Source organism: Manis javanica, chromosome 11, assembly GCF_040802235.1.
Source record: "Manis javanica isolate MJ-LG chromosome 11, MJ_LKY, whole genome shotgun sequence".
Taxonomy (NCBI): domain Eukaryota; kingdom Metazoa; phylum Chordata; class Mammalia; order Pholidota; family Manidae; genus Manis; species Manis javanica.
This window is the reverse complement of record NC_133166.1, coordinates 65,744,715-65,767,767: the sequence shown is the minus strand read 5'-3', so window position 1 is coordinate 65,767,767 and position 23,053 is coordinate 65,744,715. Positions and strand designations below refer to the sequence as shown.

Genomic DNA, 23,053 nt, shown 5'->3' with positions numbered 1-23,053 from the left:
TATCTGAGAATAAAGAGCTTGGAACAGTGACTGGGACATTGGCAATCACTCAATGTATGTTAGCTATTATTATGACCTCTGGAGTTTTCCTCCAAATGTAGTAGGCAAGAAAATTTAGCTAGCATATACATTTTTAATTTGAATAGTTACGAATTTATTTTCATGTGAATTAAAATATACGACTAGCACATCAAAGTTGTGGTTTCACAAATGTTATTTCTTAGGGCAAGGCTACGTAGAAAAGGGGAATAAATCGATTTAAAGTTAAAGAATAAAGAAAGTTAATAAAATAAACGTCAATTAAAAATATATAGGTTGAATGTGGGTATCGAAGTAAATCTGGCAGGTAATACCTAAATGGCAGAAGCAACATTTGGGCTATCATCCACGATGCTATGATTCCTTCCACCAATAAAACCTTCCAAGGCGCACACGGGTGGAGAAAGGAGGCAGGTAAGATAACGGATCAAGACGCTATAAAAACTTTGCCTCTATTCCGCTCTGTAATCACTGTTCTTCCCTTTCTGAAGAACCGGTAGGAGCGCCCAGGCAAGTGAGGCCTAGCGTCCTAATGAGCTTTGGAACTCCGACAGCAGTTCGGATTTGGGGGTCTCGGGTAGGGTGGCTAGATCCAAAGGCCCGGCTCTGGAAACCGAAAGCCAGCTCCCCAACTTCTCTCTCCTGTCGCGTTTAGGGCGATTCGGGCCTCTCTAATTATTTATTTTTTTTTTGGATCACTGGGTCAATCAGTCAGCCAATGCCTCGGGAGAAGCTTAATTAAGCTCAGATCGCCAGGGCGAGCTGCCGGGCCCGCCCCGCCCTCAGCACAGCCCCGCCCCCAGCACATCTGGTGAAAAGCTTCTCCCCGGCCCGGCCAAGCGAGGCCGCAGCCCGCGCACGCGCGTCAGCAGACGCCCAGCGACCGGCAACGGGCTCGGCTCCCAGAACTGCGTTGCAAACTGTTGCATCAGACAGCAAGCAGCCGGTTGGGCCGCCAGGGTTTCTAGGAAGATAGGAAGGGTTTGTGTTCGCTTGGGAGTGTTGGCAGTCACTCAGCGGTGTTTACACTGGCAACCAGATTCCCTGAACTCTCCTGTCTGCGCCAGTTGGAGGGAGGACCTTATGCCATAGGTGAAGTTTGCTGGTCTCCACTGCTCCTGCCCCCACCCCATAGCCCCAGGCTATCCTAACTGAATTGGACTCGCTCTGCCTTATTAATGGCATGGGCCCGGAAGGAATGAGCTGAGTTTGATTTTTCTCCCCAAGTACAAGAATGCCCCTGAGGAATTTCTCACTCTGTGAAAGTGCAAAACTAATTTCCCCAGACAAGTGCTGTTGCTGGTTCCCAAAAGGGCTTGGCAAGATCCCAGCAGGAATGTTCAGTGGTTTCCAAATCTCTTCACCCCAGCAGCTGGACACACAGACACTGACCACCAAGAACTTCTTGGTGAGTGGATATACTTCCTTTACAAATGGGCATTGTTTTTGGCATATCTCAGGCTCCCACGTGGTGGAGACTTGGGACATTAGCCAGAGAATGCCTAACCGTGAGCTCAGGCAGGCAGAGCACAAATATGAAAGTTCTCTAGAGTCAAATGGCTCTGCAGCTCAGGTAAGGGAAAAGTTGTCTCCCTCAGTCTCCTGGTCTCTGGGCCACTGCCTTTCTCAAGAGAAAGTAATGGGACAGTTTTGGGAGGTGGGGTATTCACGTATTCAAGAAGAGTGAGTACTGATTTGGAATCTACTTTATAAAGAGATAAACAGGGACATAATCTGAATCCTATGGTTCAAACCTTTTTATTTGAGTGGTCAAGACCAAGTTATTAGTATTAATGGATTTTCCAAAAAGACAACAACTGGCAATTTACCTTAAGCATTCTGTCTTTTCTAGGGTGAAAAGCTAGGATGAAAATAGGTGAAAACCTATTCCATTTGAATAATCTTGAAAGCTAAAACAGGCCTAGTGTTCTTCCCCTTTGTTATGAATTACTCAATTCCAAAATTCAATTTAAAAATGACCCCAAAGACTCATAAGCATTATCTGACACATTCCTTTGCCTGACAGTCACTGTTGCTTGTTTAAGCCAACATTTTCCTTTGAACAGTGCAGTTTTGGGATTTTTCATTTTAACAGATGCTTCATAAACTGGCTGAGCTATTTCAGTCATCAACAGTGATTGTATGAACTGAAGGAACGACAACTAGAAAAGAAAGGGAAGGAGTGTGGGAAAGTCCTAGAGCTGAGCACTTCCGGGCCCTGCTCCTGAGGGTATGTTAGGACCCAAACCTGCCCAATGGGTGTTACCATGGTGGTGTCCTGGCATCACAGGGCATGGTCTCAGGGAACTGCCAGAATGTTAGATTCATCTGAGCAATAGTTCCCACCTGGAGAAGCCAGTCTGCGGGGCCTCTCCAATATTGAACGCTGGAGCTATAAGGTCAAGAGCCAGGTGGGAACAGGAGAATGTAAACTCATGAGTTCATGTTAGGTTCTCTGTTGAACCCCCAGCACCGACACACAGTGGGCTCTCAATTGTGTGTTTGTAGAATAAATGCAGTAAAAGAATGAGGGAGAAGAAGAGAGAGGAAAGATCAAATAAGTCCAAGAATTTTGCAAGAGGCAGTCTGGAATGACCAGGGCTCTCGTGTGTTGTGTAAGAGGGGAATCCTTCTAGTTCAAAGACATTAGTGCAAGACAGAACTATTGAGTGACAAGTCTCATGAGGCCCCTTCTGCCGTGGTTTCCTGTTTGGAAAAGCCTCCAGTTGGTGATTCCATAGTTGAGCAGTCATTGTATTTAAACAAGCCTAGTTTCATCAACAACTGCCTCACCTTGACTGAATTCCCAGAGCGAACTTCTGGAAAAGTAAGGAGTCTGAGGGAGGGTGTGTGATTGAGATACAGAGGACAGGAAAATCCCCCAGAAGCCACACTGCAAAATCATTAAGTGGTGGCCCAGATGGTTAGATGATACGGACCTACACTAAAATGTTGGTTTGTGTCCTACATTTCAAGTAGAATGTAGGGCACTCAGATTCTAGACACTATACTGAGCCCAAACCCAGACAAAACTCCCATTTTAAGGGTTTATGATCTAAATTCCTTGTGGAAAGTTTACCATCGAAATGTTTAAGGCACCTTATTTAATCCTCATTTCCACTTGAAGCCATGTACCTCCTTCCTGAGAAACCCACCACATTTGAAGTTTGTAGCCAGCCTACCTTCTATATTTGCTATTTACTTGCCAATTTAAAGGGTGGAGGGAGACACATTAATTAAAAAAAACTCCACAAATAGCAAAATGAAAATTGGTTAAAGTAAAAACCACAGAAGACAACATTTTTTTCCTCTCATACTTTTAATATTTTCCTAGAACCACCTTCATATCGTGAGTGGACCTCTCTGGATGCTCTTCCAAGCAAAAGCTAAAAGCCTCATTTTAATTCTCCTCTCATTGCACTTTTAGGTTTTGTTTTTCTTTTTTAGACATTTGAGTCCCAAACTGGGGCTCAGGGAGCTACTGAAGTTCCTAATTTACAAATGGTATTTCTAAGCACTCTGAAGAGTAGATTTTGGTTTTTGCATGGTTTCTAACTTACCTTTTGTGTTCAGTGTTGTATTTGCTTGTACATTCTGGGTGATGGGAACATGACTTAAAGTAAGATCCTCCTGGTGGATGGATCCCCAGCAGTGCCACTTACCGGTCTTGTGACTTCATCTGTCAAAAGAGAATAATGATGCACTCCTCTTAGGGCTGTAGTGAGGATTATGCAGTCAAGACACAGAAAGGGCTCAACACAAAACAAGTTCTTAATACAGGGTAGCTATTATAAAAATAGATCCTCTCATCTGCCTATGTCTTCCTTAACCAATTCCCTCCTCCTGTTTTGGAGAAGGAAAGTCATTAGTTATCTATTTCAAGTGGGGTGATTTATCTCCATTTTATATCACAAAGGGCTGACAAAAGGAGACAAGGTCAAGTTTGACTTGCAAATACCTGTCTTTTTTAATGGGATGGAATCAGAGTTCTTGCCTCTCAGTGACGGTGACGGAACCAGTATTGAGATCTCAGAAGCCTTGAAAGCCCATGACGGGATGTATGACAGGAGCATATAAGAAGGGTAAGAGTGCTCAGGAAAAGCAGGCCCAGGGCCGAGGTGAGGGGCCAGATGGATAACAGACATCAGGAAAGAAAATTTCCCACTGAAGGGTAGAACCCAGGCGTTTTCAGGGCAAGGCCTGCCCGCCTGGGGTCTGGTGATCGTGGGACCCAAAGAGCGTGCGGCAGCGCCCTCTGCCGGCCGCTCTGGGCAAGCCACCACCCCTCCGCTCTGCAGGTGGAACCCGGGATCCCTTCCGCTGCCTCCGCCCCCGCTCCATCCCTTCTGAGGACCGCGCGTCCGGGCCCGACCAGATTCCGAGTTACGCGTCCCTATCTGATGCCTGCGGGACGAGCAGAGGAGATGCCGGGAAACATCCGATTTACCTGGAGATCGGAGGCCGCGGGAACCCACCTAAACCCCGCAGAGGCTGAGCCTCTTGGAGCTGGGACCAGAGCCTGCTGGGCTGTCGGAGGTGGTTTGGAAGTAGCGTCGCCTATGGCCAAGACCGCGGGTTCTGCGGACAGAGAGGAGCCCTGGGTTCGCTTTCTGACTCATCCATTTTCCAGCTAGGTGATTGGGCAAGGTACTTATATTTCCATGTGCCTTAATTTCCTCATCTTTAAGATGGAGAGAGCGATCCTTCGTGGTTTATCAGGAGGATTACATGGGATCAGACAGCCTGGGTTGTAATTCTGGCACTTACATCAACTAGCTGTGTGCCTGGGGCAAGTTACTGAACCTCTCTGTGCCCCGGTTTTCTGCAAATAGGGATAATAACGGTACTTACTTCCGGAGGCTATTGCCTGCAAAGCGCTTAACACAGTGCCTGGCACAGAGTAAGCGCTCAATAAATAGCGGCTAGCGCTCAATAAATGGTGGCTATTATGGTTGTTGTCATTATTACTGTTCTTAAGAGTGCCGAGCACACGAGCAGAACTCTAGTTGGCGGCTAGTATTAGTCTCTTTCTTGGGTCCGGCTATTTCTTTCCGGGCATTGTTCAAAATCTTTTACCAAGCGCTTGCGTACTTATCAGTAGCCGAAGGCCAGCCAGCCTTCTCAAGTTTGGAAAATCGAGGTTCCCTTGGAGTAGGGCCAAGGACGCGGCCTCGGGCTGCAAGAACCGGGACCTCCCCGGAGGTCGCCCGCGCCGCGCGGCCTCCGCCCGTGCCTCCATTAGCGCGCGTCAGAGCCGCAGTGACGCCGCGGGTCCGCAGGCGGTGGGGACGCGGCGCGGGGAGGCGCGGCCTGGACGCGCGGGGAGCCCGGGTGGCGGGGATAGCCGGTGGCCCAGCCGTCCGCAAGAGGCGGCCGCGCCCGGGCCGCGCCGGTGCCCGGTTCTCCTTGGCGGCTGCGGCAGCAGCAACCGGAGGAGCTGCGGAAAGTCCCTGGTCTGGGTCCGCTCCCCGGCGCTTAGCTGGCGCCGGGCGCGCTCGGGTTCCGCCTGCAGCCTCACGGGGAGGCGTGGGAGGCCGACCACGGCCCCAGCGCACCCGGCCGCGCGCGGGGCTGACCTGGCGGCCGCTCAGAGTCCGCTTGGTCCTTCCCCTCCTGTCCTTCTCTTTCTCTACCCCGCCCCAATACCATTCCTCGTAGTTCCCCGGCGACCCGCCCAATTTCTTCATCCTCTGCCCTCCTCCTGGACTAACTCATTTGCTGAGAGCGGTTAATAACCGCCTGGAGGAGGCACCTTCCACTCCCAGTTTGGCGTCTGCCGCCCCTGGCGCGCCCATCCCAGGGCTTGCCCTGCCGTTCCGCTTGGCTTGCCCGCACGCACCTTCACCTCGCCCTGTCTGGCCCCGTTATCAGGGATGGCGCTAACCACCCACCCCATCATACTAGACGCCTCGCCTTCCCTCCCAAATACCTCCCAGGCTCTCTCCACCTCATCATCCTTAGTCCAGACACCCTAGTTTAACATACGAACACGTTCCCTTCAAAGATCTCTCTGCACTCCTGCCTCCTTCAAAGAACCCACCCCCACCCCCGCCACCACCACCCACACACACTGCTAGAGCGAGCCACCTACAACCCACATCTGGCGTGTCTCTCTTGGCTTAAGGCTGCCCAACCTGGGACCACAAGCCCTCTCTGTCTTCGTGGACACTCTCGTCCGACATTTTCTAACACCTTTTAGCTAGTCCTGGGTGTAGTACTCAGCTAGGACCACACTATTGAAAGTCGTCTGCGTCTTTATTACTGTTGGGTCCTATCCAGGGAATTTGCACTTCACTCCCTCTCCTTCCCCCAATTGGCTTCCTCTCACTCATTCTCCACAACTCAAAATGTGAGTCACCTCTTCTAGAATTCCTTCTCTGTTCTGTTATCTGGTTGAGTGAAGTGTCTCTGGGCCCCCAAAGCTTTCTATCCCTGCTGCTTTCCTTATTATATTTAGGGTGAAACCCTGACTCTGCAAGATGGCTTATGAGGCACTGCATGGATCTGTGCACCATCCTCCCAGCCCCATCCGGGAGCCCAGCCCCTTTCTCCCTCCACTCTGGCCACACTGGGGGGTCTCAGTTGCCCGTCTGTATGCTCACTCTCCCACCCTAGGGTCTTTGCACAGCTTGTTCACTCTGCCTGGTACACCTTTTTGCCCTTCCTCACCTGCTCAATTTTTGGCTCTCATCCTAAGTAAGCATCATTTTCTCAGATACACCTTCACTACCCTCCAATTCAGTCAAATCCTCCTTTGATCAAAGCATATAAAAAACTACAGAGAATAATATCATTAACACCTGTTTATTCTGTGCACCCCCTCACCCCCCACTGACCTCCCCTTTGCCAAAGCTTAACATTTGCCATATTTTCTTCATGTCTTTTTTGAGGGCACTTAAAAAAACTTCACAGATCTAGGTGGAGCCCTCTGAACCCATTTCTGTCCCTCTTTTAAGCTAACCACTCTCCTGGATTTGGGGTTTATCATTCCCATGCATGCTTTGTATTTTCACTACATATGTTTGTGCCTGTAAACACTTAATAGAATTGTTTGGCATGTTGATAAACTTTGAAGAAATGGCATGATACTGAATATATCATGGTGCAATTTGCTTTTTTAACTCAGCATCATGATTTTGAAATATATCCACACTGATACATGGAGTTCTAGATCATACATTTTCACTGCTGATTAGAATCCCATTGTAGGAGTCACCACATTTTATTTATCCATCTCTTTTTGGAAGATGTTTAACTTATTTTCATACTTTTTGTTGTTAGAAATAATGCTACAGTTAATATTTTATACCTATCCCCTGTGTGAAAGTGAGCCTTCTGGGTGGACACTTGGATGTGGAATGACTGGGCTCAGGCCACGAGAACTGGAAGCTTTACTTGGCATGGCTGAACAGTTTTTCAAAGTGGTGGTACCCGTTTACACTTTGATAGCAATGTGTAAGAGCTCCCATACTTGGCATTCTCAACAACACTTGGTAATATCAGATTTTAAAATTTCTGCCAAGCTGATGGGTTGAAATGGTATTTCAGTGTTTTAATTGGCAATTCCCCATTTACAAGAGAAACTGAGCATACTTGCATTTGTTTATTGGCCATTTGCCTTTTGTCTTTTAAAAATTGCCTGTTGGTTTGACAGTGTGTCTATTGGATTATCTCTTACTACATGTAGGAGTTCTTTATATGTTTTGGATACTAATCCTTTGTCTGGCTGTAGCCCATCTGGTGTCTTTCATTCCATTCAATTGCAATTTTAAATCTGTGTGATTAATGTCCAACTTTCCCACTAAACTATAAGTTCCATGAGAAGAGGGATCATTCCCTGTGAATAATGCAGTGTCTAACATATATATACACCAAGAAGTCAATAAATACTTCTGGACTGAATTGTATGGACATTATTTGACTTTTCATATGCTTGTCTCCTCAGCTCTCAAGGACCCACCCACAAGGCTATAAACTCCTTGAGAACAGGAATCTGGTGCTATTTTATTCATCTTTGTATCTCTATCTTTGTAACTATCACAACATAACATCTGGCACAGAGTATATATGCAAACATTTTTGCTTAATTAACTTCCTTCGAACTTTCTCCCTCTTTCCTTTCTCAACCCATCTTCTGTCTCTAAGTCCAGCTATGTTATCTATGATATGAATTGAATAATAAAAACCTCCTCAGGTGTTTATGGAACTCATACAATATAATGTATGCCAGTAAGTAGAGCAGTGCTCAGCACACAGACGGTGCTCAATAAATGGTGACTTTGTTATTCCTACAACAATAATTTGGTGACTAAAGACAAACTCTTTAGTTTTAACAAACGAGGTTCTTTCAGAGAGAGAATAACCTGAAGTTCTGGTGAGTGGGTTTTTATTTTTCTTTTATTGGCATTTGACCCCACCCACAGTGTAAGGCTCAGTCCCTTCTGAAAGGCATCAAATATTCTTCTCCTTTTCTTTTATAAATTTCCAGACATATCAAAGCACACATAGAATTCAGACCTTTAAGTGGAAACATATAAAGGCCAATTCCACATCTTTGGCCAGAAGTCAGAGAGCAGAAAGGAGGTCTGTCAGTGCTACCAGGGGTGGGATTTAGTGGCTGCAGCCAGAGACAAAAGCAGAATTCTTACATCTGTTTCTTACATCTGCCATTGATTGTATGACCTTTTTTCTATTTATAAAATGAAGATAATAATTCTTGCCTTTTCTGGAAGTTAAACTTCATTAATTATTCATTTTTAAAATGCTTTGAGATCCTCAACATGAAAGGCAGTTTGGCAATTTTTAAACAGTGCTCCCAATACATAAATGGCCTGGCAACATCTGTCTGTGTAAACAGGAATATGATCTCCATTTTACCAGAAAGTGAGGCCCAGGAAGGTGGATTTGTTCCCCAGGAGTTGCAAGTTGCTGACAGACAGGGGGAACCCCCGTCCTCTCCAGTTGCAAGCTTGAAGGAATGAGAAATCTCAGGGCAGCCTTATTTGATCAAGATGTAACACTACTCAGAGCCCCATCATCTCTAGGGGTCATCTCCGCTGGAGGAAAGCAGGTAGCTGCCTTGGGCCCACTGCAGTGTGAGCCCACCAGAGAGAACAATTAGAGCCACAGTGACCACTGCCAGAGGTCCCTCCCCAGAAGGCCCAACAGGAGCTTTACTGAGAGATGTAACAGAAGAAGGTGGGCTCAATCCAGAAAGCAGCTCCGACGGAGCTGCTGTGGAGGCTGACCTTCTCCTCAACTCTGAGATGTGGGAGAGGGTTCAGAATGCAGCTGAGAGGGCTGAGACCCCTGTCCGGCAACTCTGTGTAGCAGCACCCAGAGTTAAGCTGTTGAGGAGAGGGCGCTGCAGCCAGCAGACCAGGCGTTAAAATCTGACTGCAAAAACTTACCAGCTGTACAGTTTGGTCATTAAACCTCTCTGATCTCAGCCCCTCAACAGTGGGGAGGGATAATAATAATAACACCAACCTGGTTGTTAGGAAGATTGAAAGGAGAAAAGGCATGTGACAGTGACCCACTTGTGGAAGGGGTTCAATTAATACCCATTAAAAAGATTGAAAGACTAAAAACTCATTTTAGACTGAGAAGAGCTCACTTCCTTTACTTTCACAATTTTTTTCTTTTTCTTTATTCTTAAGGTAATACTTGTACTGATTAAAAAAAAAAAAACAACACAAAGCAGAACAGCATGAAGGAGGATACAGTGAAAATTGAGCATCTCCACCATTGGAACCTCTTGTCACCCATTTCTCCTTCCTTGGTGGCAGTAAATATTACCAGGTTCTGGAGTATCTTTCTGGAGATAATTTATCCATGTATAAGTATCTATGTATTTTAAACTGGCCTCCTTTTTACATAGATAACATATCCAATTTTATGCTTTGCTTTTTTTTCTCACTAAACAGTCTTTCTTGAAATGAATTCCCTATTTGTATATATAGAGGTGCCTCATCTTTTTTTCTTTAAGGTTTCATGGAATTACATTGCATTTATTTAGCTGGTTCACTACAGATAGACATTTAGGTCTGTACTAGTTTCCTATTGCTGCTGTAGCAAATGACCATGAATTTAGTGGTTGAAGACAACACAAATGGATTACGTTACAGTTCTGTAGATCCAAAGTCTGCAGTGGGTCTAAAATCAGGGTGTTGGCAGGATTGCCTTCCCGTTGGAGACTCTAGAGAGGAACTGTTTCCTTGCCCTTTCTAGCTTGTAGGGACCACCTGCAATCCTTGGCTTGTGTCCCCTTCCTTCATATTCAAACCAGCAACTGTAGGTGGACTTTTTCTCAAATTCTGACTCTCCTTTTCCATATCCCTCTTTCATTTCTAAGTTTCCTTATGATTACATTGAGCTGGTCCAGATAATTCAGGGTAATCTCCCTGTTTTAGAATCAGTTGTTTAGCAATCTTAATCCATCTGCAACTTTAAGTCCTTTTTTCCATACATATTCACAGATTCTGGGGGTTAGGATGTAGACATTTGGGGGGTCATTATTCTGCCTACTACAAGGTTGTTTCCTGTATTTTGCTATCACAAACAATTGATGAATATCCTTGTATGAATGGCATTTCCTACCTGTGAGTACATATGTAAGGTAAGTCTGAGAAGTGGACTGTGTAAAAGAGCATGTGTTTTAACGTTTTGGGAAGGTATTGTCAAGTTCTACTCCAAAGGGATTGTACCAATTTACACACCTACCACCAATGTATTAGTGGGTTTAAAAAACATTAGTAGCTTTTATTTCTTTAGAGCAGTTTTTAAGTTTACAGAAAAATTTATCAGAAAGCCCAGAGTTCTCACATACTTTCCTCCCCTCCTCCATAGTTTTCTCTCTTACATGTATCAACGTGGTATATTTGTTATTGATATATGATTATTAAGTAGAATCCATAGTTTACATTAAGATTCCCTATTGTTGTGCATTCTATGGGTTTGGACAAATGTATACTGACATGTATCCACCTTTGTTAGTATCTACAGAGTAGTTCCACTGCGCTAAAAATCCTCTGTGCTCTGCTTCTTTATCCCTCCCTCTCCCTGGCCTGGAACCTCTAGCAAACACTGATATTTTTACTGTCTCCATGGTTTTGCCTTTTCCAGGATGTCATATAGTTGGAATTATAGTATAGTATATAACCTTTTCTCTCACCTAGTAATATGCATTTAAGATCCCTTCATGTCTTTTTGTGTCCTGGTAGCTCACTTCTTTTTTATTGCTGAATAATATTCCAATTTGTGGGTATACCACCAGCTGTTTATCCACTTACTGATTGAAGGACATCTTGGTTGCTTCCAAGATTTAGTAGTTATGAATAAAGCTGCTATAAACATTTGTCTGCAGGGTTTTTTTCCACACCTTTGAACATGCAGTATTTCAGAAAACTTTTTCATCTTGGCTATTCTGATAGATGAAAACTGGTATCTAGTTGTTTTAATGTACATTAAGAGGGAAGTTTGACATCTTTTCATATTTACATTTTTTATTTCTGGAAATGGTTTGTTCATGTTTATTTCTCTATTAGGTCATTTTTTCTTAGTGATATATCTAACCTTTTTATAGAAAAAAAAAACTGGAAACTTACGTTATATTTTTACAAATATTTTGTCCAGTTTATTACCTTGATTTTTTTCCATGTAGAAATTTAAAACACTTATAAGTCAAATTTATACGTTTTTTTTTGTTTTGGGAGGGGCCTTTGTGTCGGTGTTTTGACTTTCCCATTCTGAGAGTTTTAAAAATTCTTGTTTAATTCTCATGTTTTCATGTTTTTTTAACATGTAAATCTGTGCTACATCTGGATTTAGGTGAAAGGAGCAAGGTGAAGTTCCAAATTCTGCCTTTCCACCACTCTTAGCCCACTAATGAATGTTTTTCCAGTATCATTTTCTGAATAATCCATCTTTTCTCTTTATTGGAAATGCCACCTTGATTATATACTAAATTCTAGTGGGTAATTATATCTATTCTGGCTTTCCAAAGTTTTAACATTGTTTTTTTAAATAACAGCTTCATCGAGATATAATTCACATACTACAAAATTCACCCTTTTAAGTATACAATTCAGTATTTTTTAGTATATTCAGAGTTATGTAACCATCACTGCTACTTAATTCCACAACTTTTTTATCATCCCACAAAGAATCCCCTGTACCATTAGTAGTCACTCTCCACTCCCTCTGCTCCCAGCCCTTGGCAATCACTAATCTACTTTTGGTTTCTATAGATTTGCCTATTCTGGATATTTCATATAAATAGAATTATATGGTATGTGGCATTTTATGACTGAATACTTTCACTTAGCATAATGTTTTCAAGGTTCACCCATGTTGTAGTATGTATCGGTACTTCATTCCTTTTTATTGCCACAATAATATTCCATCACAATATACCACCTTTTATTTATCCATTCATCAGTGATGTAAACTTGCATTGTTTCCACTGTTTAGCATTTATGAATGCTGCTATGAACATTTGTGTACAAGTTTTTGTGTAGACATATGCTTTAATTCTCTTGGATCTATGTAGGAGTGGAATTGCTGGGTCACATGATAACTCTATGCTTAACATTTTGAAGAACTGCCAGACTGTTTTCCAAAGTGACTGCTAAGAATGGAAAATCAACCATTTTCCATTCTTAGCAGTAGCGTATGAGGGTTCCAATTTCTCCACATCCTCACCAACACTTGTTAATGTTTGTCTTTTTGAGTGTGAAGTATCTCATTGTGATTTTGATTTGCATTTCCCTAATGACATAGGACATCTTTTCCTGTGCTTATTGACCATGTATATGTCTTGTTTGGATAAATGTCTGTTCAAATCTTTTGTTCATTTAAAAATTCAGTTGTGTTTCCATATTGAGTTATAAGAGCTCTTTATTATTCCCACACTAGTCTCTTATTAGATACATGATTTTCAAATATTTTCTCCCATTCTGTGAGTTGTATTTTCACTTTCTTAAAGGTGTCCTTTGAAGCAGAAAAGCTTTTAATTTTGATGAAGTCCAATTTATCTATTTTTCCTTCTGTTGTTAGCGGTTTTGGTGTCATATCTAAGAAACTACATTGTGTCATAATATCTGGTAATGTTTAATGTCTTCACAGACTTCCCCAGCAATTTCTCCATCTCACCAAGCAATTCTTGCATGTTTATTTTCCATGTGAACTTTATAATCAGCCCATCTTGTTCACAAAGCAATTCTTTTAGTATGTTTTAAAAATTGGAATCACTGTAAATACAATGCTTTGTGAGAACTGACATCTTTATAATAGTACATCTTCTTATTCAAAAACAAGGTATGTGTTTACATTTATCCAGACTGTTGAGTCCCTCAGTAGCATTCTAAGGCATTCTTCTTATAGACTGAGCACATTTGTAATAGCTATGTTTTGTGTTGTTGCTCATTTAAGGGAATCTTTTCTTATATTTTCTAACAGGTTACTGGTTGCATATAAGAAAGCTACTGACTTTTGTGTATCAGTCATATAACCAGTCATCTTATTTTACTGATATTGAATGATTTTATTGATAATTGCTGAGTGAGTTGTCTTGTGTTTTCTAGGTTTACAGTCATATCATCTAAAAATAATGATAATTTTGCTTTCTTCTTTCCTTTTTTCACACTTCTTGTTTTTTTCTCTTGCATAATTATATAAGCCAACACTTACAGAACAATGTTAATAATGATGGTGTTAGTGAAGATCTTTATTTTGCTCCTGACTCTATGGGAATGCTTTCAGCATTTATGGGCTTTGCAGTGAAGCAGCTTCCAGCCTCTCTTTCTGAGCCTGTCTTTCATTGTGTTTTCTTTGTTAGGTTTCATACAGTGTTATGCTGGCTTCACAAAAAGCATCTGGAAGTTTTCCTGCTCTGAAACAATTTACATAGCAGGTACAATTCACCCATGAAACCATCTGGACATGATACTTTTTTGGGGTATAGCTCTTTGAAGACATTCTTAATTTATTCTACAGTATTTAGTATGTTTTGGTTTTTTGGAGTGTATTTTTAAAACTTTTCTGGTATTCATTGCAATATTTTTTATTTTTCTAGAAAGTCATCTTTTCTACCCAGGGTTTTAAATATTTTTGCCTAGCTTTAATCAAGTGATCAAGGCATGCCACTCCATTCTTCTGAGCTTCTGTTTCCAGATCTGTAAAATGTGAGTAACACCACACACTTTTCACATGGTACTGATGCATCTTAGGTTGATGGCCTCTCTCCAGGATATTGTCAGTTTTATTTTCTAATTGTTACATAAAATAGTGGTGTGTCCTATTGATGATCTTCGATCTGATGACATATGAGAATGATCACATGGTTGCTGTGAAGCTGAAATGAGATAATATAAAGTGGAAAGTCCTGAACAAATTCAGGTAAAATGTATGAGTAGCATTGGCTGGGATTCTTAACCGGAGTCTGTCATCACTACAATGCTGGCTGACTGCAGGCAAGTTACCTGCATCATGCGGTCCTCAAGTTTCCTCCTCAGGTCTTCCTTCTTAGCAAAATGAGAGATTTATTTAATTCATTAATTCAGCTAACATCTCCTGAGCACATATTCTGGGCCAGGCACAGTGCTGCTGGGAAATGGGAGTACCTGGCTCAGCAGGCTGCCTTAGGGATAAGCCTTTCTTTGTGAGCAGTGCTACGATAAAGGTAGACAGGAGGGTGAACAGATCTATAGGGGCTCTTCCTGCTTTAGATTCTGTCCTCCTGGAACTAGGAAGAGGGGCAGATAAGGAAGGAGTGTTTGGGGAGGCCACATGCTGTAGGGGTTAATGTATAGGCTCTGGGGTCAGATAGTCTTGGACCAGCTCTGTCACGCTGTGTGACCTTGGGGCAATGACTTAAACTCTTGGAGCCTTATCTGTGAAATGGAGCCTTATCTGTAAAATGAGAGTGACAATAGTCCCTATCTCATAGGATAGTCCTGAATGTTGAATGAAATACAGTATGTCAAGTGCTCAGCTCAGTGCATGTTAGTACAAACAATGAATAGTAGCCTTCCTCCTTTCTTCCCTCCCTCCCTCTCACCCTTCCTTTCTACTCCTCCTTCCTTCCTTCTTTTTCTGCCTCTTCTTCCCCCTTCTCCTTCTCCCCAGTTTACTTGCTGTACTTGAGAAGCAAAAACCTACTGGTGCAGAAATTCCCTGTCCAAAATTTCCCAATTTCTGTTTGGAGGTAGGCACAGAAAAAAACTGCTCTGGTGAGTAAATTGGTCTCTCCCATCACCAGCCTTTGCGGTATAGCTCTTCCTCTGCTGGATGATTCTGAGATCTGTCTGCCACAGCTGCCCATCAGCCAAAAGGGCTCAAGCAAGGCATTTTCCTCTGTGAGGCAGGGTAGAGAGATCCCAAGGCCTAGGTACTTTTGAAGGGCCTAGAAAAAGTCTGAGATCTGGGAAAGTTATTGGCTATAAAATATGAAAAGGAAACTGCAAAAATCAATAAATGTTTAGTTAGAAAACCCATTAAATATACATTGTGTTAACTTCATTACTTGTTAAAAGTTAGTGTTTCTTTATATTTGAAAACAATTTGTAGGGTATATTCTCACTTTGAGTTCCCAAATATGTACAATAGTTGTTTAGAGATTATAGCTGATTATAAATTGAGTTGTTCACCAGTTGTAAACTATATGTATATATTTAGCCAAATTGAACAGCAAAGTATGAAAGCCCCTTTCAAAAATTTTACAGTTAAAATTCTTAATATGGAATATTTTAAAGTATTTTAAACAAAGAAGTCCTCTCTAGAGCCTAGGAAAGTCTAAAGTGCGTTATGCTTGGGAGGTCATTAGCCCTCATTTTTTCCCAAGCGATAGCTGATTTTTCTAGGCCTTTGTAAGACATCTAATACTTAGAATTTGTAATAATTTTTGAAAATATTCACAATGTAATAAAAAAATTGCAGGATATTAAACTATAGATTAGCTTGATCCCAAGCAGTTAAAAGAACTCACACACATTAAAGAAAAAAGACTAGAAAGAATACACTAGAATGTTAACAGAGTCTCTTGGTAGAACCACATACGTAATTATCTTTTCTTTTTTATAGTTTTCATACTTTCCAAATTTCCTACAGTGAAAATGAATTACAATCAGAAAAACAATTTTTGGTAGTTATAAATTTTTTTCTTACTACAAAAGTAATTTATGCTCATTACAGAAAAATCACAAAATACATATAAGCATAAGGAAGGAAAAGAAACATGCAAATTCCACCCACCCAGAGAGAACCACTGGGTTCTTCCAGACCTTTTTTATGCATATACAAACATTTATATTTTTATCACAATATGGGATCATTCTGTACATAGTACTACTTTGAAACCTGTTTCTTTCCCTCACAATGTACAGTGAGAACATTTTTTGAATGTCAACAGCACATTTCTACAAGATGATTTTAATGGCAGCATACTACATTTTGAAGATTAACCATTATTTACCTAACCTCTAATCATTAGACAGGTATGTTACTTCCAGATTTTCTCTATTTCAAGTAGGATTGTAATGAAAATATTTTAAAGTGCCCAAGAACCCTTCATTTTCATAAGGAAATCATAGATCACCAGCCAACAGATATTTATTTTTGATGATACCTGAAGCTCTGAGGATCCAAAGTTGTTTCAGAAGTGATTCCTACTCTGGAAGATTTCCCTGTCCCACAGGAGACAGCAGTGGGGGCCATGACCTCCTCCTGGGAAAGCCAGGAGAGGCTTCCCTAGAAGGGTGACATGAAGCTGAGATGTGAAGACTGAGTAGGAGCTCCCCAGGCAGACAGAGTGGGGTGAGCAGGGAGACCTTCACAGGTGCAGGGAACAGGGCTGGAGAATATGGAAAGGTAGCCCTTCATCTACAGCCTGTGATGTGCCAGGTACTTGCACATAAATTTTCTCATTTAATCCTTACATTGACTCCACAAAGGAACCATTATTGATCATATTTTCCAGCCAAAGAAACTGAGGGCATTTGCTTTATCTTGAGGTCGAGACCAGATTTAGACACAGGGCTCATTCACTCTCAAGCCCAAGTGCTTTCTTTCCCCCTTGCCTCTCCTTTCCCTGATGGCAGCAGAGCCAGTCCAGTGCTCCAAAGGGAGGGGAAGGGAGGAGAGGGGAGGGGAGGGGAGGGGGAGAGGGAGGGTGAGGGTGAGGGGGAAGGGGGTTTAGTTCTTTTTCTTTTCATCTGATTTTTCTTGGTAACAAACATGCCTAGCCATTTTAAGGCCTGCGCTACACTTGCCCCAGAGAAATATTTCAAGACCCAGCCCTCTTTGATGTCTTCCTTACAGAGCTTGGAAGAGATGTGGGAGTATTCAGCTGCCATCTTGGGCACTTAGACCATGGCATGAACAAGTCTATGCTCTGTCTACTATACCTTATTTGTCTTGGCACAAAGACATGGAGTTAGGCTCAGAGTGGCATGTTTTAGGGATGGTGAGACATTCAGTGGGCAGGAGCATGGGGGAAAAGATGGCAAGAAGTGGGGGAGAGGTGAGCTGGAGGGGTGGGCCAGGCTAAGGCCTATGCTACTGATGTTTGCTAGGGGAATGACATGGTCAAAAGATCCCTTGCTTAGAAGAGTAAGACCACTCTGGAAAGGATGGTTTGGCCCAGAGAGAGATAGGTGTTGGAGAAACATGATATGGATCAAAAAGAATAATAGGTAACAGTTTTTGATTGCCAGACACTGTTATAAGCATGTAAAATATTTTAGCTCTTAATTATGGGTGAGGTGATATTATTATCCTTGTTTTCCAGGTGAGAAAATTGAAGCACAGAGAGGTCAAGTACCTAGTCCAAGGGCACACAGTAAATGGAAAAGCCAAGATTTAGACTGAAGCAGCCTACTTAACCTTTAATCTAGTTTAGCTCTTGCAAAGCTGAATGAAGACAGGGATCCTGTAAGTCTGATCACCCAGCACAGAGCTCAGATTCTGAAACACAGTGCACTGTCAATAAATACTATTTGTTAATATTTATCTCAATAGGATAATTACATATAATATTATGTTTAATGTATACTATTATTTTATAAAATACTATAATATTATTAATTATTAAATGTGAAAGAGGTGACTCTGAACTAAAACAATGGCATGGGGGTGGAAAGGGAGAAATATTTCTGAATCAGAACTGCAAGATTTGGGCTTGGGCTGTATTAACTCAAGGAGTCCTGGGCCTTAGCCCTGGCCCTAATGAGCCCCTCCTGTGAGAATCACATAGAGCTGTTCTTCTGATTTGGATAGCAAAATTAACAGGTTTACAAATTTCTCACATGCTAATTAAGAAACTAATTAAAACTCATCAGTTCTAAAAGGCATATGGTTTATTTAAGGTTGATCCAAGATTGATGTTTGGTTAAACAATGTTTTTAATAAATCATAAAATGAATTGGCTCTAATAATACTGGTATGGTGTTCCAATTTATTGGATATGAGATAGCATAGATAAAAATGCCTAATGTCTCATGACCATTTAAAATTAGTTTTTTTCCCTGAGCCCCTCAGCAACTCTGTCAGGTGTGGTCTTTATCCCCATTTTACAGATGGGGAAACAGGCATAATTAAGAGAGGTTAGGGGACACATATAAATGTTTTTGCAGGGAAGTAGGAAAGTCAGAAATCACACATAGATTTCCCCAACTATTGTTGTCTAATAAATTACCCCCAAACCTAGAAGCTTATGTGGATAAAATGAAGGTTTCTGTGGCCAGGATTCTCACCTGGCCCTGGTTGGCTAGCTCACTATACACGTGTGGGCAATATATCGTTATTGACTCTATATAAGGAGCCCTGCCCAGATCTGGGTGACATGGTGGCACGGCTGCAAGGCTGCAGCAGAGCAGAGGCTGGAATGGTGGCAGCACCAAGGACAGAGGCCAGAGGATGGCTGTGTGGGCAGAGAGGCCCAGAGGCAGAACCTGGCTTGCTGCATGCAGACCCACTCTGAGTGAACGGGATTTTAGTGACTGACCTGCCACTGTGGAAATAACGTTGGGTATAACCCTTTCACCCCAGAACGTTTTGCTGTCATTTCTTTGGTCACACTGAATCCATAGTGAACTTGTCTGGGGCTGAAACCCATTGGCAAGACAGCTTAAAACAGTAACTATTATCTCACACAGTTGCTGACAGTCCAGACTCTGGGACTGCTCAGCAGGTGGTCCAGGTCAGGGTCTCTCACAAGGCTGCCTTCATGCTGTTGGCCAGACCGCAGTCTCCAAAGGCCTGACCAGGCCTGAAGGTTCCATTTCCAAGCTCACTCCTGTGGCTTTTGGCAGGAGGCTTCAGCTCCTTGGCAAGTGGGCCTTTCTATAGGGTTGTTCATGATATAACTTTACTTAGAGTGAGTGATCCGAAAAAGAAAGGGAGAGAGGGAGAGAGAGAAAAGAGGGAGAGGGAGAAAGTGAGACAGAGCAACCAAGTTGGAAGTCTTATAATTAATCTCAGAAGTAACATCCCATCAATTCTGCCACTTTCTGCTCCTTTGAAGCGAGTCACTGGGTCAGTACGCTGTAGGGGAGGCGACTTCACAAGGGTGTGAATGCCAAGAGCCAGGGGTCACTGGGGACCATGTTAGAGGCCACCTACTGCAGGCACCTGTTCCCTCCATTATACCATATCCTGTCATTTCATCTTTGCAGTTTTGGCTCTCCCAGCCCCCAGAGTCCTTCATGAACTTGATAAAGTTACAGTGTGACCAGTTTGGGGTGATTTATATTTTCTGTAGACAATAGCATTGGACTACTTAGCAAATCAAGAAGTGGAAAATGGTTATAAAGGGATCCAATTACTTTCATTACCAAGGCAGTGTAAATACAACATGTAAAAATGGACTTAATTGGTGAAAAATTAATTAGACAATTAAACTTATTTCTTGTTAAATACATTTAGGTGTTAATTGGTAATCAGACTTGGGGTTTATTTTAAGGTGGATTTGTTGTCTTTACTCTGTCCTTTTAGAAATGATCTCTGTTTAATATGCCTTGAATGTTTATGGTCTTGCTTCATTGTCGTGGTTCTTCTCCAGATGGGAATGATCAGGGTCAGACTGGCCCAGTGAGCAAAAAGGCATTTGCTTTGGAAGCTGCATCCAGAGGAGACTCTTTCTGTTGCCTGAGGGGCTTTTCTGGGAAGGCTGAATGGTAGCGGGTTACAAGTGGGAAATACAGAGACTCCTTACATTTCTATGCTCTGTGACTTTGGGCAAATTATACTGTCTGGGTTTCATTTTCTACATCTGTAAAATGAAGTGGTGAGAGTAGATAATGTCTGTGAGCTCATTTCACCCCCAAAATTCCATGATTGGTCAAGATCAGTGGTCTTCCCAGGAGGGATATCCTGCAAGGGTTTTCTTTTTCTTAAAAAAAAAAAATTTCTTAGCCCAATCTTTTTGCTAGAATGTGTTTCACAGAGTGTCTTATATTCTGGTTAAATATAGTGGGTTCAATACATATTTACGTGCATCCTCTCTTAAAATCCCATTTAAATGATAAGAACAAAGAGAATGGGCAAGAGGACATCAATAGACAAGAGAAAGGATGGAAAGAGCAGATACTGCAAGTGTTGCGGAGGAAGATGCCCACGAGAAACCACAAAGCTCATCCTCCAGAATCCCAGAGAGGCCCAGGAATTTCAGGGAGTCCTTGAAGGCTGAGCAAGGACAATTAAGTGAAATGAAATGATGAATTAAATTCTTCATTAATATATGAGTGAATGGTGATGTCCCCCTCTCCCCTAGTGCTCCTCTCTCCCTCACCACTTCTAGGCAGGAGGCTGGAATATTATTCTCTGGAAAAACTAAGCAATCCCAGGGGAAGGAGCTTCCCAGTGGAAACCTAATCACCTAACAGTGAACTCCACCTGCTGGCAAGCCCCCAGCCAGGCAAACAAAGCTCCCTGTCAAGTTTTAGGGCTTCCCTCTCAGTGTGAATGCTCAGCCAGAGATCACGGGGCATGTGAGCAAAGCTTCCTGACAGAGGAGAGAGACCGAAAAAAAAAGAGAGACAAAAGAGTTTGACAAGAAAAAGAGACAATTCAAGGAACAAAAGAAAAGTATAATTTTCCCTAGGTACATGAGAACATACTCATTTTGATTTCTGCCTAATTGTCACTTCATCAGAGAGACTTCCCCTGGCCACTGTGTCTAAAACAGTGTTTTCCATTACTGTCTATCTCCTCATTCTGCCTAATTTCAGAAAGAGAGAACAGAGAAATGAACAGAGAAAACTAATAAAATATATAATATGAAAAAATTTCCCAGAACTGAAGGATAGGAGTTTCTGATTTGATAGGGTCCCCTGGGTGTCAAGCACAATGATGACAAAAGACCCCACTAAGGCATATCATCATGAAAATTTAGAATCTGGAGATAAAGTCGAGATCCTAAAAGCTTCCTGAGAGACAAAGTAGGCTTTTACAAGGGATTAGGAGTCAGGATTACTTGGACTGCTCAATAGAAACATCAGAAAATAGAGCAGGGTATCAAAATCCTGAGGGGAAATTATTCCAACCTATAATTCTGTATTTAGCTAAATTATCAATTAATTGTTGAAAGTAAGTAAAGACATTTTTAGACATGCAAGTTTATTTCTCCTGGAACAAACCAAGAAAGAGGGTGACATGGAATTCAGGGGGGTCCGGATCAGGGGAATGGCAAAGGAAACAGGATGATGGAGAATGGAAGCAAACAGTTCAAATGGAAGGAGAGAGACAACAGGGAGGTCTGTGAAAAAATGTGCAATGGGTAGATTATCTGAATTGCTTGGTATGTGGAAATATTAAAAGGCTGTTAGAAGGGCTAAGAAAAGTTATTGTTAGGTATCCAGAATGCTAAGCAATTGGAAAAAAGAAAGAGGTAATTATTAACTTCAGGGTAAACAAAAAGTTGTCCAAGAGACCGATATCTTGGTACATTAGCTCAAGTGAACAGAAATTATACAATCTTAATAAGGTCAACATTAAGTGTTAACTTAATCAGGGGTTATAGCTACGTTGAGTAGAGGACCACAGGTATGCTTTAGAAAAGCTAACTCCTCATTCGTCAGGCTGCCCACAGGTGGTAGGGACACTCAGCCAATTGAGATGTAGTATCTAAACTTGTTCTTTAGATACATGAAGGGAAATGCCAGAAAAATATGTACAAAACAGTGATCATGGTTGCCACCCCGGCAAAGAGGAGCTGTTTTTCATTAAAGGTGTATTTAGTACAATTTGACTTCTTTAACTAAGAGCAAGCATTATTTTGAGAAAGATCAAGATGAAGTTCAAAAACTGCATCTCATGTATGGACCCCTTCATCATCAGCCTGTGTGAACAAAATAAAAATTGCCACTAGTATAAGAGCTGGCTCATGCTTGCACTGCTCTCTGAGTTTGATTTGAGGAAGCCTGGAAAGGTTATCATTCCTGCTTGCAAATCTTGCTCTTACTGATGATGGATGTCTCACCATTTTGTTGGTGAGAATAAAGAGAATAAAATGGACTGGAGTTCAAGGATTTTGGTTCATATTTAGTTTCTGCTGCATGTTACCCAAGTGCTGTTAGGAAAATAACACATCTCAAGTATTCCCTGAACACTCACAGGGCTATTGTTAGATATTGGGGATACACATCCCTGTCCTCAAAGAGATTAAGGAGTGGGATGAGTTCATTTCCTCATGGATAAAATAAATATTTATTTACTCACTTTGCATCAAATATTGAGCATCTACTGTGTGCAGGAGCCTCGCATTGCACTGGATGAAACTCTGGGAGAGCCTGGCAACTGGGCTGGAGCAACCATGTCTGTGGCTTGGGCTCTGGGTGGCCAGACCTGCAGAGTTCATGGTGGCTGGTGGGATGAGGAGCGGCCAGGACCGCAGTCTTGTGAGGCAAAGGCCCAAACTCACAGCCCTTCCACTGTGGGGAAGGGTGGAGTAGGGCCATGGTGTTTACTCCACCCCACACTGGCTGAGCTGTACCATTATATTTTTGTTCTTTATATTTTC

The 23,053-nt window shown here is 42.3% G+C and overlaps 1 long non-coding RNA gene across 1 annotated transcript in view; it reads left to right on the top strand.

Annotated features, from left to right (window-relative positions):
- Positions 1-962: 962 nt before the first annotated feature.
- Positions 963-23,053, top strand: part of LOC140844430 (uncharacterized) — a 72,709-nt gene continuing 50,618 nt past the window's right edge. The window contains exons 1-2 of the long non-coding RNA XR_012122696.1: positions 963-1,447; positions 4,338-4,686. This is a non-coding gene — a long non-coding RNA (uncharacterized lncRNA). The remainder of the gene's footprint in view (positions 1,448-4,337; positions 4,687-23,053) is intronic.